Source organism: Bos taurus, chromosome 20 (genome assembly GCF_002263795.3).
Source record: "Bos taurus isolate L1 Dominette 01449 registration number 42190680 breed Hereford chromosome 20, ARS-UCD2.0, whole genome shotgun sequence".
NCBI lineage: Eukaryota > Metazoa > Chordata > Mammalia > Artiodactyla > Bovidae > Bos > Bos taurus.
Genome location: NC_037347.1, coordinates 12,344,532 through 12,356,773, shown reverse-complemented (window position 1 = coordinate 12,356,773; position 12,242 = coordinate 12,344,532). Strand labels below are relative to the sequence as shown.

Genomic DNA, 12,242 nt, shown 5'->3' with positions numbered 1-12,242 from the left:
TGCCTGATATAGCAACAGCCCCGCCTGCACAGTTACAAGGCAGCATTTGGTGGCCCCTGTGCTTGCTATGGAGAAGGCAATGGCACCCCACTCCAGTACTTTTGCCTAGAAAATCCCATGGACAGAGGAGCCTGGTAGGCTGCAGTCCATGGGGTCGCTAGAGTCGGACACCACTGAGCGACTTCACTTTGACTTTTCACTTGCATGCATTGGAGAAGGAAATGACAATCCACTCCAGTGTTCTTGCCTGGAGAATCCCAGGGACGGGGGAGCCTGGTGGGCTGCTGTCTATGGGGTCACACAGAGTCGGACACGACTGAAGCAACTTAGCAGCAGCAGCAGCAGTGCTTGCTAAGGAGCTTCCCTTGTGGCTCAGCTGGTAAAGAATCTGCCTGCAATGTGGGAGACCTGGATTCAATCCCTAGGTCGGGAAGATCCCCTGGAGAGGGGAAAGGCTACCCCCTCCAGTATTCCAGCCTGGAGAATCCCATGGACTGTATAGTCCATGGGGTGGCAAAGAGTCAGACATGACTGCTAAGGGCTGACTTCCTGGTGGAAACCAGGTCTGGAAGGATGATGGTTGGCAGGGGTGGGTTGAGGGGTGTGAGCATGGGGGAGAGGCAGAAGGAAGGTCTTTCTGGGCAGAGAAAGATGTGCAGAGGCCCAGGTAAGGGAGAGACATGGTTATGGCCAGGGAGTTGGAGGAGCTTCATTGCTCAGGGGGAGTGTGTCGTGTGAGATGACACATGGTGTGTCTGGAGGCCTTGGTTGTTAAACATTTCTGAGTGCACCGCTGAAGATGAGGTTCGGAACGTGGACAAAAGCCAGGTCATGACGGTTTTGTGTGTCATGCTTTGCAGGCTGAGCTTTATCCTGAAAGCTGTGGAAGACTGCTGAACCATTTAGAGGAGTGGCACACTCAGATTTCCCTTCAGACCGAGAACCCGGAGCGTGGGTCTGGGGGATCAGATCAGCAGCAGCGAGACTGATTCAGGCTAGAGATGCTGAGGGTGATGGACGCGTGCAAAAGATGTGAAGGCATAAATTAGCAGGACCTTCGGCCACACCGGACACGAGCTGAGGGGGAGTAACGACCGTTCATGGCACGGGCAGCCTCAGGGAAGGCGGAAGCTTCCAGTGAGGTAGAGCGGATAGGAAGTTAAGCAGCTTTGGGGTGGGGTGGGGGTTATGAAGCGATCCATCAGAGTGTGTTTGATCTCACATTTGGCCTTTTATTCCGTTCAGTTGTATTTTGTAATTCATCTTTTCATGCGCTCTGTTCTCTCCCCAGATGGACCCTGATCTTTCTGAGGTCCTGGACCGTATCACCCGACCTGGGTGAGCCCGTGTGCCTTTAACTCACAACCACTCCCTGTGCGTTCACCTCCCACACAGAACACGTGGCCCCCGCGCCTCGCCGGCCAGCAGCTGCAGCCAGCGTGTCTACTCAGTTGAGCGTGGCAGGATCTTTGAGCTGGGACACAAGTTCACCAGGGATGTGTTTCTCCTCAGAGGGAAGCTAAACACCCGAGCTGACCTTGCCCCTTTTGGGAGGGAGGGCCCCGTCTCCCAGTGGCAGCAGAGGCTTTGGGTCAGTGGGATGATGAACCGGTCCTGGGAGACCCTGCTGTCTCCTTGCAGAACTCCATAAATCCTTCCAAAGGGAGCAATTCCCTCAGGATCAAGAAGGCCCTCTGCATTCCTGAAACCAGTGAAGGCAACATGGACAGGGATTTCTGAGAAAAGTAAATGTGGCTTGAGCATGATCCTTGGGTGTTACTATGCAGCAGAGGAGTCTTTTTTTTTTTTTGCTTCCCTCCGCTGAATGGTGTTCTTTGCTCTCCAGTTAACTCACGCTCTGGATTAGGTCCAAGTACATTTTGTTTCTTGATTTCCAGCCAGGCTTCTCTCCGTTGTGGTGCATTCTCCGCTTTGCTCCTGTCCTTCCCCCCGTCCCGTTCTCTCTTTTTATCAGCATTTCAACTTTTCCGCGTGACTGAACCCATACAGAGGCAAACCCCACCGGCTTAGGTGGGGCTTCCGCCCAGAGTGAGGCTGGAGGGACTCTGTGCATGGTGGCCCCTCACCCAGCCACAGCCCACGCCGCAAGGAAGGTCTGCGAGCGGCTGAGGCAGAAAGCGTTTGAACTCTGCCCCCTGCCAAATGATTTCCAGATGTGTAAACTCCAGCCTCCCTCTGTTCTCTGACTGTAGCCCTGCCAACATACATCTGCAGATTGCCAGTGCGGAGGAAACATGAAAGACTATCTTTCACAACATCTGCTCTCTTTCTCTCCTTCTCCCCCTCTGTCCTCTCAGGCTGCCCTATATTTCATCTCCCCCACCTCCGCCCTTAAATAAATTCATTAAGGAATCACCGCACAGCTCTCCTTCTCCCACAGATGCCAGGTCATCTGCCCTCATCTCCCCATCCCCCCGATCCCCTCCAAGTCTGTTCTTGTCTCTCTGGACACTTGACCGAAGCACCACCAGACTCATTAAAGAAGCATATTGGACTTGCGGAGGGAGAAAAGAGCTGAGTTTTCTCCATGGGGCTGGTGCCAGTCCCCAAGCTGTAAGGGTGAGTTTGGCTATAAGGAGGACAGGGCAGGCCCTGGAGATGAACACGCGTCTCCCTAGAGGGTTCGCTTGCTGCATAGCCTCGGGAAGAGGTGAGGTCTTCTTTCAGGGCAAAACTTTTCGCATGGACATTCAGTTTCTTGAAATCAACAAAGCAGGCTCCTGTAAAGTTGGAAGTATGTATGTGCAGAGTGAGTTCCTGGTCTCCTCTCATCTCCTGGGGGATGGCATCCATCAAACAAGAGGAGAGAGGAAGACCTCTTCTTAATGTAACTCAAAGTGGGAGAAAAGAGTCAGTGATCCTTTTAGCAAAGTTGAACAGAATCTTGTTCCTGAGGCCCGCACTCTCACTGGGAAGACAATCTGATCAATCTGGGTAAGACTGTCCTGCCTGATTTTAAGGACACAGTGGAAAGAGGGTGGCATTTACACTCTGCTTTAGTAGGTCCAAGCACCTCAATCTCTGGCGTCAGATGAAGCCCTAAGGGATTTGTCTGCATTGTTTGCCACCACGGCCTCCCTATTTGAACAGTTAAGAACATCAGCCTCATAACTTCAAATAGGGCTTGTTTTTTTTTTTTTTTTTAAACCAAAAACAGAGGAGGAGATAAAGCTGGTTCTGGAATTCCTCTCCATCCACCCATGTCTTTCTGTGCAGCTCCCCAAAGACTTTGAAACACCCCTGCAGCTATGGTAGCTCCGTCCTGAAGAAAGGACAGAATTTGTAGAGTCTGCTTTTTAGCCAGGGTGGCTAAAGTAAGGGGTAAACAAAGCTTTCCCTTCTACATGAGAACTTGTCCTTTGGGTAGCTGTACAGCTATGTTGGGCTTCCCAGGTGGCTCAGTGGTAAAGAACCCACCTGCCGATTTAGGAGACTCTGGTTCAATCACTGGGTCGGGAAGATCCCCTGGAGAAGGAAATGGCAACCCACTCCTGTATTCTTGCATGGAAAATCCCATTTACAGAGGAGCCTGGTGGGCCACAGTCATAGGGTCACAAACAGTTGGGCATGACTAAGAGCGTGTGTGCACGCACGCACACGCACACACACACTGCCGTTACTCTGGCTACCTCTTAAGGGTAAAAGGCAAACTGTATTTCCAAGTAACACTGCGGATGATAAAAACAACCCTGATTGGTGAGTTATGTTTGGGCTGGGAAGAGCTATGAAAGACTGTGCATTTCTGCTAAGGACACGGTTCTTGAGGCCTCCCTGGGTGTGGTGACTTTTATAGGTATCCCTGGAGGGAATGAAAGCCACGTCCAGGGAGTTGTTACAGGAGAGGCTCCTTTGAGGAGTGAAGATACTCAGCCAGGTTAGCTCCCACACCTGCCAGTGTGGCTCTCACCCTCGCACCTGAGCAAAAGCTAGCGCGGAAGGACTGTGCAGGCTGACGTACAGACTTCCACCCAGGGGGACCCCTGGTGCCGTCCCGCTGGCGACCTGTGGACCTGCCCTACACTACTCTGAGAAGACCAGTGGGGGCCTGTGATTATCATATAAGTGTCTAGGCAAGGCCAAGAAGATCCTCTGATGGGTGATAGAGAGGGTATAACTGACTTCCTGTTTCTGTGTGGCTCCCTTCAGGGTGAGTACCTTTTACAGAAGCAAAGTAGCGGGTGGAGAGAATACCTGGGTGCCCCGTATGCCACACATCACCCCTGGGGCTCATTCTGCCTTCAGCACTTTTCATCCCCCCTCAAATGACACCTGGGAAGAAAATGCTGCTGCTGCTGCTAAGTTGCTTCAGTTGTGTCTGACTCTGTGCGACTCCAGAGACGGCAGCCCACCTGGCTCCCCCGTCCCTGGGATTCTCCAGGCAAGAACACTGGAGTGGGTTGCCATTTCCTTCTCCAATGCATGAAAGTGAAAAGTGAAAGGGAAGTCGCTCAGTCTTGTCTGACTCTTAGTGAGCCCATGGACTGCAGCCTACCAGGCTCCTCTGTCCATGGGATTCTCCAGGCAAGAGTACTGGAGTGGGGTGCCGTTGCCTTCTTCCGGGAAGAAAATGGGTGGTATCTAATTTTGCTTTGCGTGTCCCTATCACCTACAGCTGTTAGAACTGTAAAAAGTCACAATGGCCTTCTACATGACCCTAAAATTCTAACGTCAAAATTCAGGGAGCTGATATTAGGGGTTTCCATTTTCTAAGTTTACCTGTCCCAATTATAGACTCAATTACTGGAGAAATAAGTATGGATTTCACTGTGACTTGGACCAGGGTGGGACTTTCAATTATCACCTGTCCTCTGTACTTCTTTAATCAGACAAACGGTAGTAACTGGCATTTATGATTTCTCACAGCAGGCTAAGGTTGAAGCAACTCTGTGTTTCCCTTTCCCCAGTACACAGTACTCTGGTAAGTGTCCCTAGGTCACTTTGGAGAAAGACTGAGGGAAAGCTCATTGTTTATACTTGTCATGGACTGCCAGGGCTCCTCTTCAAGGAGATGCAACCTCACCTTCAGTCAGTGGGCTCAGGGCCTATGAATGAACTTACCTGGGAGCCAGGCAGAGGGCCTTATTTTTTTTCCATTATAGCATCTAATTTCAGCTTTCTTTCCTCTAGCTCTTAAGCTTTTATTATTTTTTTCTTATATATAGAGCTCAAGAAACACTCTACTGCTGTCCATCCATTGCTACCCCGTGGAATACCATGGTCTGTATCAGACATCATCACAGGCTAGGAGCAAAGCCCTGCCAGGTGGCACCTGTGCAAGGCTAATCAAGACTTGAGGCTTTGCTGCAGCAGGGGCTTGAATAAGAGGTGGGGGTTGCGAGGGTTTGAAATAGGACACACATGTATCTGATGCGCCCAGGCCTGGGCTCAGACAGTCTGCTGGCCCCAGCTGATTTCTACCTTCTGGCGTTGTGGAAGCCACTCCCCTTGCGCAAGTTCAGTTCAGCCGCTCAGTCGTGTCTGACTCTTTGCGACCCCATGGACTGCAGCAAGCCAGGCCTCCCTGTCCATCACCAACTCCTGGAGCTTACTCAAACTCATGTCCATCAGGTCAGTGATGCCATCCAACCATCTCATCCTCTGTCGTCCCCTTCTCCTCCCACCTTCAATCTTTCCCAGCATCAAGGTCTTTTCCAGTGAGTCAGTTCTTCCAATCAGGTGGCCAAAGTATTGGAGTTTCAGCTTCAGCATCAGTCCTTCCAATGAGTATTCAGGACTAATTTCCTTTAGGATGGACTGGTTTGATCTCTTTGCAGTCCAAGGGACTCTTAAGAGTCTTCTCCAACACCACAGTTCAAAAGCATCAATTCTTTGGTGCTCAGCTTTCTTTATAGTCTAACTCTCACATCTGCATATCTGAGGTTATTGATATTTCCCCCGGCAATCTTGATTCCAGCTTGTTCTTCATCCAGCCGGGCGTTTCCCATAATGTACTCTGCATATCAGTTAAGTAAACAGGTTGACAATATACAGGCTTGACTTACTCCTTTTCCTATTTGGAACCAGTCTGTTGTTCCATGTCCAGTTCTAACTGTTGCTTCTTGACCTGTATACAGATTTCTCAGGAGGCAGGTCAGATGGTCTGGTATTCCCATCTCTTGAAGAATTTTCCACAGTTTGTTGTGATCCACACAGTCAAAGGCTTTGGTGTAGTCAATAAAGCAGAAGTAGATGATTTTCTGGAACTCTCTTATTTTGCTAGCGTTTGAAATGAGTGCAATTGTGCAGTAGTTTGTGTAAGTTTCTTCTAACCAAAGAAGATGGCAATATGGAAGGGCTATCACTCCGAGGACTAGGTTACCAAAATTGTTACTTCCGCCTCTCTGGAAAATTCTCTTTTTTGGCTTTGATGAAGCAAATTGCTATGTTGGGGAGACCCACATGGCAAGAACTGAGGGTGACCTCCAACCTACAGACAGAGAATAACTGAGGGTAGCCTTCCAACAGCCCCATGGAACCGACTCCTGCAACAACCTTGTAAATAAGCTTGGATGCAGCTCCTCCCCTGGTTGAGCTTTCACGTGAAGCCCTAGCCCTCTTTGACACTTGAATGCAGCCTTGTGAGAGGCCGTGAAGCACAAGTTCAGCTGAGCCTTGTCTGGACTCCTGACTCCCAGAAGTTGTGAGAGAAATAAATGTGTATTATTTTAAGCTGCCAAATTTTACAGCATTTTTTAACTCTTTTATTTTATACTGGACTATAGTTGACTAACAATGTTGTATTAGTTTCAGGTTTACACAGAGTGATTCACTTATACGCATATTTATTCTTTTTCAAATTCTTTTCCCATTTAGGTGGTTACATAATATTGATCAGAGTTCCCTGTATTATACAGTAGGTCTTGTTGGTTATCCATTTTAATATAGCAGTGTGTACCTGTTGTTACTGGGATGACAATCTCAGTTTGCCTGTTCTAGTCTTGGCATTTTAAGGTTTTAAAATTTTTTTATAGAATTGAGAAATAATTGGTATATAACATTATATTAGTTTCAGGTGTACAACATAATGACTTGTTATTTGTATACATTGCCAAATAATAACCACAATAAGTCTAGTTAATATCCATCACCACACATAGTGTTTTTATTGTCATAATAAGAACTTTTAATATCTTTTTCTCTTAGCAAATTTCAAATATGTAATACAGTATTTTTAACTGTCGTCACTATGCTGGACTTTACATCCCCTCACTTATATTCTTAGAGCTGAGCATTTGCATATTTTAGCCCCCTTTACCCGTTTCTCCCCTCTTCCCAGTCTTCCACCTCTGGCAGCTGCCAATCTGTTTTCTATATCTGTGAGCTTGGTTTATGGTTGTTTTCTAGATTATATGTGTTAGTGAGTGCTTACAATATTTGTCTTTCCTTATCTGACTTATTTCACATAGAAATAGCATAATACCCCTGAGGCCCATCCATTTTGTTGCAAATAGCAAAACTTCCTTCTTTCTTTGCGGTTGGATAATATTTCTGTGTGCGCGTGCGTGTGTGTGGCATTTTCTTTATCCCTTCATTCGCTGGTGGACACTTAGGTTGCTTCCTGTTTTAACCAGTGTTGCAATGAACATGAGGACGCATATATCTTTTCAAGTTAGTGTTTTTGTTTTCTTCAGATAAATACCCAGAAGTGGAATTGCTGGGTCGTATGCTACTTCTGTGTTTAAGTTTCTGATGACTTCCATACTGTTTCCCAAAGTGGCTGTACCAATTTATATTCCCACCAACAGTACACGAGGGTTCCGTTTTTCCTGTGTTCTCACCAGTGCTTATTATTTTTTGTCTTTTTGATAATAACCATTCTAACAGGTATAAGGTGATAGATATTTTACTGTGATTTTGACGTGCATTTCCCTGATGGTTAGTGATGCTGAGCATCTTTTTATGTACCTGTTGGCCATCTGTATGTCTTGTTTTGAAAAATATCTATTAGTAGTTGGATCTTCTGCTTATTTTAAAATTGGATTGTTTGCTTTTTTGCTGTTGAGTTGTATGAATTTCTCACACAATATTTTGAATATTGTATGAGGATATTTTGAATATACAATATCTTGAATATTAACCTCTTGTCAGACATATAATTTGCAGATGTTTTCTCTTATTCAGTAGGTTGTCTTTTCAATTTGTCGATGATTTCCTTTGCTGTGGAGAAACTTTTTGGTTTGATGTATTACCACTTGTTTATTTTTGTGTTTGGTGTCAGATAAATCATTGCCAAGACCACTGACAAGCTTACTGAATATGTTCTCTAAATTTTAGGGCAATTTGTTACTAGGATGACCAATAGTCTGAGTTTGCCTGGGATCGTTCTAGTTTGAGTACTGAAAATTATGAGTTTCAGTAAAATCCACAGTCCTGGACAAACCAAGATGATTAGTAGCTGTATTTGTGATGCAGCAATAGATAATTAATACACTTTTGCATCTTCAATATATATTCCTGGAAGTGGATTTTTTTAAGGTCTAAATGGTAAATTCATCTAGGCTTGTGTTAGATATTTGCAAATTCTCCTTTGTAGGGATTGTAACATTTCATACTCTGATCTGTAATATGAGTGCTTATTCCTCCATGCTCTCCTAACAGTTTGTTCTAATTTTTTTTTGATAATTAAATATGTTTGATTATATGTGTAACTGTAAGCTGACTCAAATTAGAATTAAAAAGTACATTTAAACATTAACGCTTGTAGAATTAAAGTGCATGATTTATACTTTGTTTATGCCCACTCATTTCACTGAGTTCCATAGGGAAACAAATGAACCTAACTGAATATAGTCAATCAATCATGGGCTTACACAATGTACGTGTGTATCTGTTTGTTCGTTTGTATGTGTCTCTGTGTGTCATTCAACCTCCTCCCCCATGACTTGATTTCCTGTGACTTGTTGATTAACCTTTCAATTTCACTTTCGGTCTCTTGCTCCAACATTAGAATTATCCCAAATGGCATGTTTAGCTTCAGTACTGGAAGATGTGATGTGGTGGAGGGAAGAAAAGATGGTGATACGAGCGGACCCCCATGTGATTGCTAGCAGATTTGGCAAATTCAGATGCCTATAAGGTCAGGCATTTAACTCAAGGGAATGAATATGGCTGGGTTAGGAAGCTGATGAGCTGGATAGCACGTGCCTTGTCTAAACAATCAACTCTAACAGTCATGTGGCCGTGCAGAAATAGGGCCCACTGTTGCCATCCCAGTGTTTCAAGATAAACCGAAATTGCAGTTTTAGAAAAATATTTAATTGTAATGTCTTCCTAAAATTAAAAAAGAATCAGAATGAAAACAACCCACAATTTGCAGCAAAATCATGTCTATAGGCCAGCTTTGGCTTGTAGGCTGCCAGCCTGGGGCTATGATACTGTGTGGAAGAAGGGGAAAATAAATCAACATTTACTGAACATCTGTGGCTGTTGTTTTTCACCTGATCCTGGGATAAATGTAGTGTCACTCTCATTTTCCTGATGAGGACACGGCAGCTCATGGAGGTTAAGTTCATTTAACGGTAAAGCTAAGGTCATTTAACAGAATCGTGTGAGGCGCCTGTGCAAAGCTTTAGATGCCTACATCTCCATTCTTCCCACACCATCAAACTAAAGTCAGTGCTCTCCATGGTGTGAATGATCTTTCAGTTTTCCTCAGATAAGGAAGCTGAAATTAGAGTGCAATTGAAGTGACTTCTTGTTCCTCTCAATTTTGTTACCCAGAGCAGACGCATGAGGGTTACAGTTGTTTCAGAAGTGCCCTGGACACTGGACAGTGCACAGTGGAGCTTCAGCCTGTGTGTGTACAGGGGCTTCCTTTCAATGGGAAGTGCACCCAGAAAGAACCTCGCAGTCTTGATTCCCCCTGAACTGGTTTAAACCTGCCTTTTAAGAAACATGGGGTGAAGGAAACACAAAATTAGATTAGGAGCCCAGTGTAGACGAACGGTTCTGCCCTCCGTCCTGTACCTGGCAGGACTTGTGATCTTGTTTATTATGGTTTCTGTTTATAGTCCTTGTTTCCCCAAACTGCTCCCCCACGACAGCCTGGGAGGTGGTTAAATGGAGGGTTTGTAAGGTGGTGTGAATGGGGCTCTTGTAAACATAAAGTAAGGCCGGGGAGGTTCAGGCCCACAGGTGATCAGTCCTTCGGGCCACTGGTCCTCTTATAAAAGAACCTCCTGAGGTTATAAAACATTCTTATTCTTATTTAAATCATTTTTTTAAATTCTAGGTATCTTTTGTATAAATTTTCTTTCAATCACTTCATTCAGCAATTTTCCCTATTAATTCTCCTTATTTGGGAGTTTACTTTTTTCTTTTTTTAAAGATTTTAGAATTTGCATCTCTCTACCTGTCTTGCAGATTTAACTGTTTTTAATGATCAGAAGAATTGTCTGAATTTTTTAGAATCCATATAAGTCAGCCAGCCTCTACAAAATGCAAAATTACATAGTTTAGTAAGAAAGTGTTTTGGTGCTCTTTGAGTACGCTGTGTGTGGGTTAAGTCACTTCTGTCGTGTCCGACTCTTTGCGACCCTATGGACTCTAGCCTGCCAGGCTCCTCTGTCCATGGGATTCTCCAGGCAAGAATACTGGAGTGAGCTGCTATGCCCTTCTGCAGGGGGTCTTCCTGTCCAGGGATCAAGCTTGCATCTCTTATGCCTTGTGCACTGGCAGGTGGGTTCTTTACCACTAGTGCCACTGGGAAGCCTCTTTGCATACATTGGGTACTAATATAAGAAGATGGGAATTAGTAACAATAATTTGGCTCCTAGAGTAAATTTTTCCTGATTTGGAACAAGTAACAGGGCTGGGTACTTTCTTCATGCAGTTTTGGGGACATAGAGTGATGTGACTTATAAGTCTTTTGTACATTTTCATTTATTTTCAGTTTAACTGAAAAAGAAAAAAGCAAAGATTAGCAGATTAAGATAATAGGGATTTTTTTTATGAGATTGACACATTTGTCCTCAAGAGAGCTAAATCAGGGGAGAAAAATCAAGCTATCCACAACTTTTCATTTTTAACTTTCTACTTTTTAGTATTATTTAATAAAGCTAATTAGATCTTTATTTAATTCCAGTCAGTTAGGAATTGCTTCTGGCTTCTACTAATAAAGACTCAAAATAGCAATGGCTTTACAAAATAAGGCCCTTCTGCATTTCTTTCATGTGAAATAGAAGCAAGCAGCCTAGAACTAGTACAGCAGCTCCATGGTCCTTAGGAACTCAGGCTCCTTTTATCTTTTTTGCTTTTCTATCCTTAGTGCTTGCTTTCTGTGTTCAAGGTCACTTCACCGTCAAGAGATGGCTGTTGGAGCTCAATCCATCACTTCTGCCTTGCAGACAACAGGAAGAAGGAAAGCAGGGTGAGTAAAGGTACTTGCATTTCAATTGAATCAACTTCTTTTAAAGATCTTTCTCTGCAGCTTTTGCCAATAACGTCTACTTAAATCTCATTGGCCGCCTGTATCTAAAAGGGATGTTTGGAAATGTGGTTTGTCTATTGCAGAGTCTAACTGTGTAGGCGTTTCTTACTAAGGACAAAGGCAGAAAGGATAATGGGTGTGCAAGCAGCAGCTTCTACTGTAGTCCCTGTGGTTCTACTTCTTTCTCTGGGCAGGCTCACCGCCAGATGTGATGGTGAGGGTAGGGAACAATCGAAGCCACAGGGTACCTTGCTCAGTACAATCCAAGAAGAATCCACGTAGGGCCTGCTTCTTGTGGCTGAGTTGGGCATATGTACTCATGTCGTTATATTGTTGTCGTTCGGTCAATAAGCTGTGTCTGACTCTTTGTGACCCTATGGACTGCAGCGCACCAGGCTCCTCTGCACTCCACAGTCACCCATAGTTTGCTCAAATTCGTGTCCAGCCATTACATTACCAAGTCATTATGATGTTTATATTCATTTCCTATAGCCCCTGTAACAAAAGAAGCCAGTGAACTCGGTGGCTTAAAGCAACAGAAATTTATTCTCTTATAATTTGGGAGGTCAGAGTCCAAGATCAGTTTCACCAAGCTGAAATCAAGGTGAGAGGGCTGTGTTGCTTCCAGCAGCTCATGGGGAGAACCCATTTCTTGCCTCTTCAAGCTGCTGGTGGCTACGTCACTCCAGTCGTCACGTGGCCTCGATCTTCGCACAGCCTCTCCTCTGTGTGTCGCACAGCTCCTTCCTTAGAAAGGCACATGTGATTGTGTTTAAGGCAGACCCAGATAATC

The 12,242-nt window shown here is 45.1% G+C and overlaps 1 long non-coding RNA gene across 1 annotated transcript in view; it reads left to right on the top strand.

Moving 5' to 3' along the window:
* The first annotated feature begins 62 nt into the window (after positions 1 to 62).
* The window catches only part of LOC107131559 (uncharacterized), a 282,272-nt gene continuing 270,092 nt past the window's right edge, over positions 63 to 12,242 (top strand). The window contains exons 1-2 of the long non-coding RNA XR_001494444.3: positions 63 to 1,142; positions 1,292 to 11,389. This is a non-coding gene — a long non-coding RNA (uncharacterized lncRNA). The remainder of the gene's footprint in view (positions 1,143 to 1,291; positions 11,390 to 12,242) is intronic.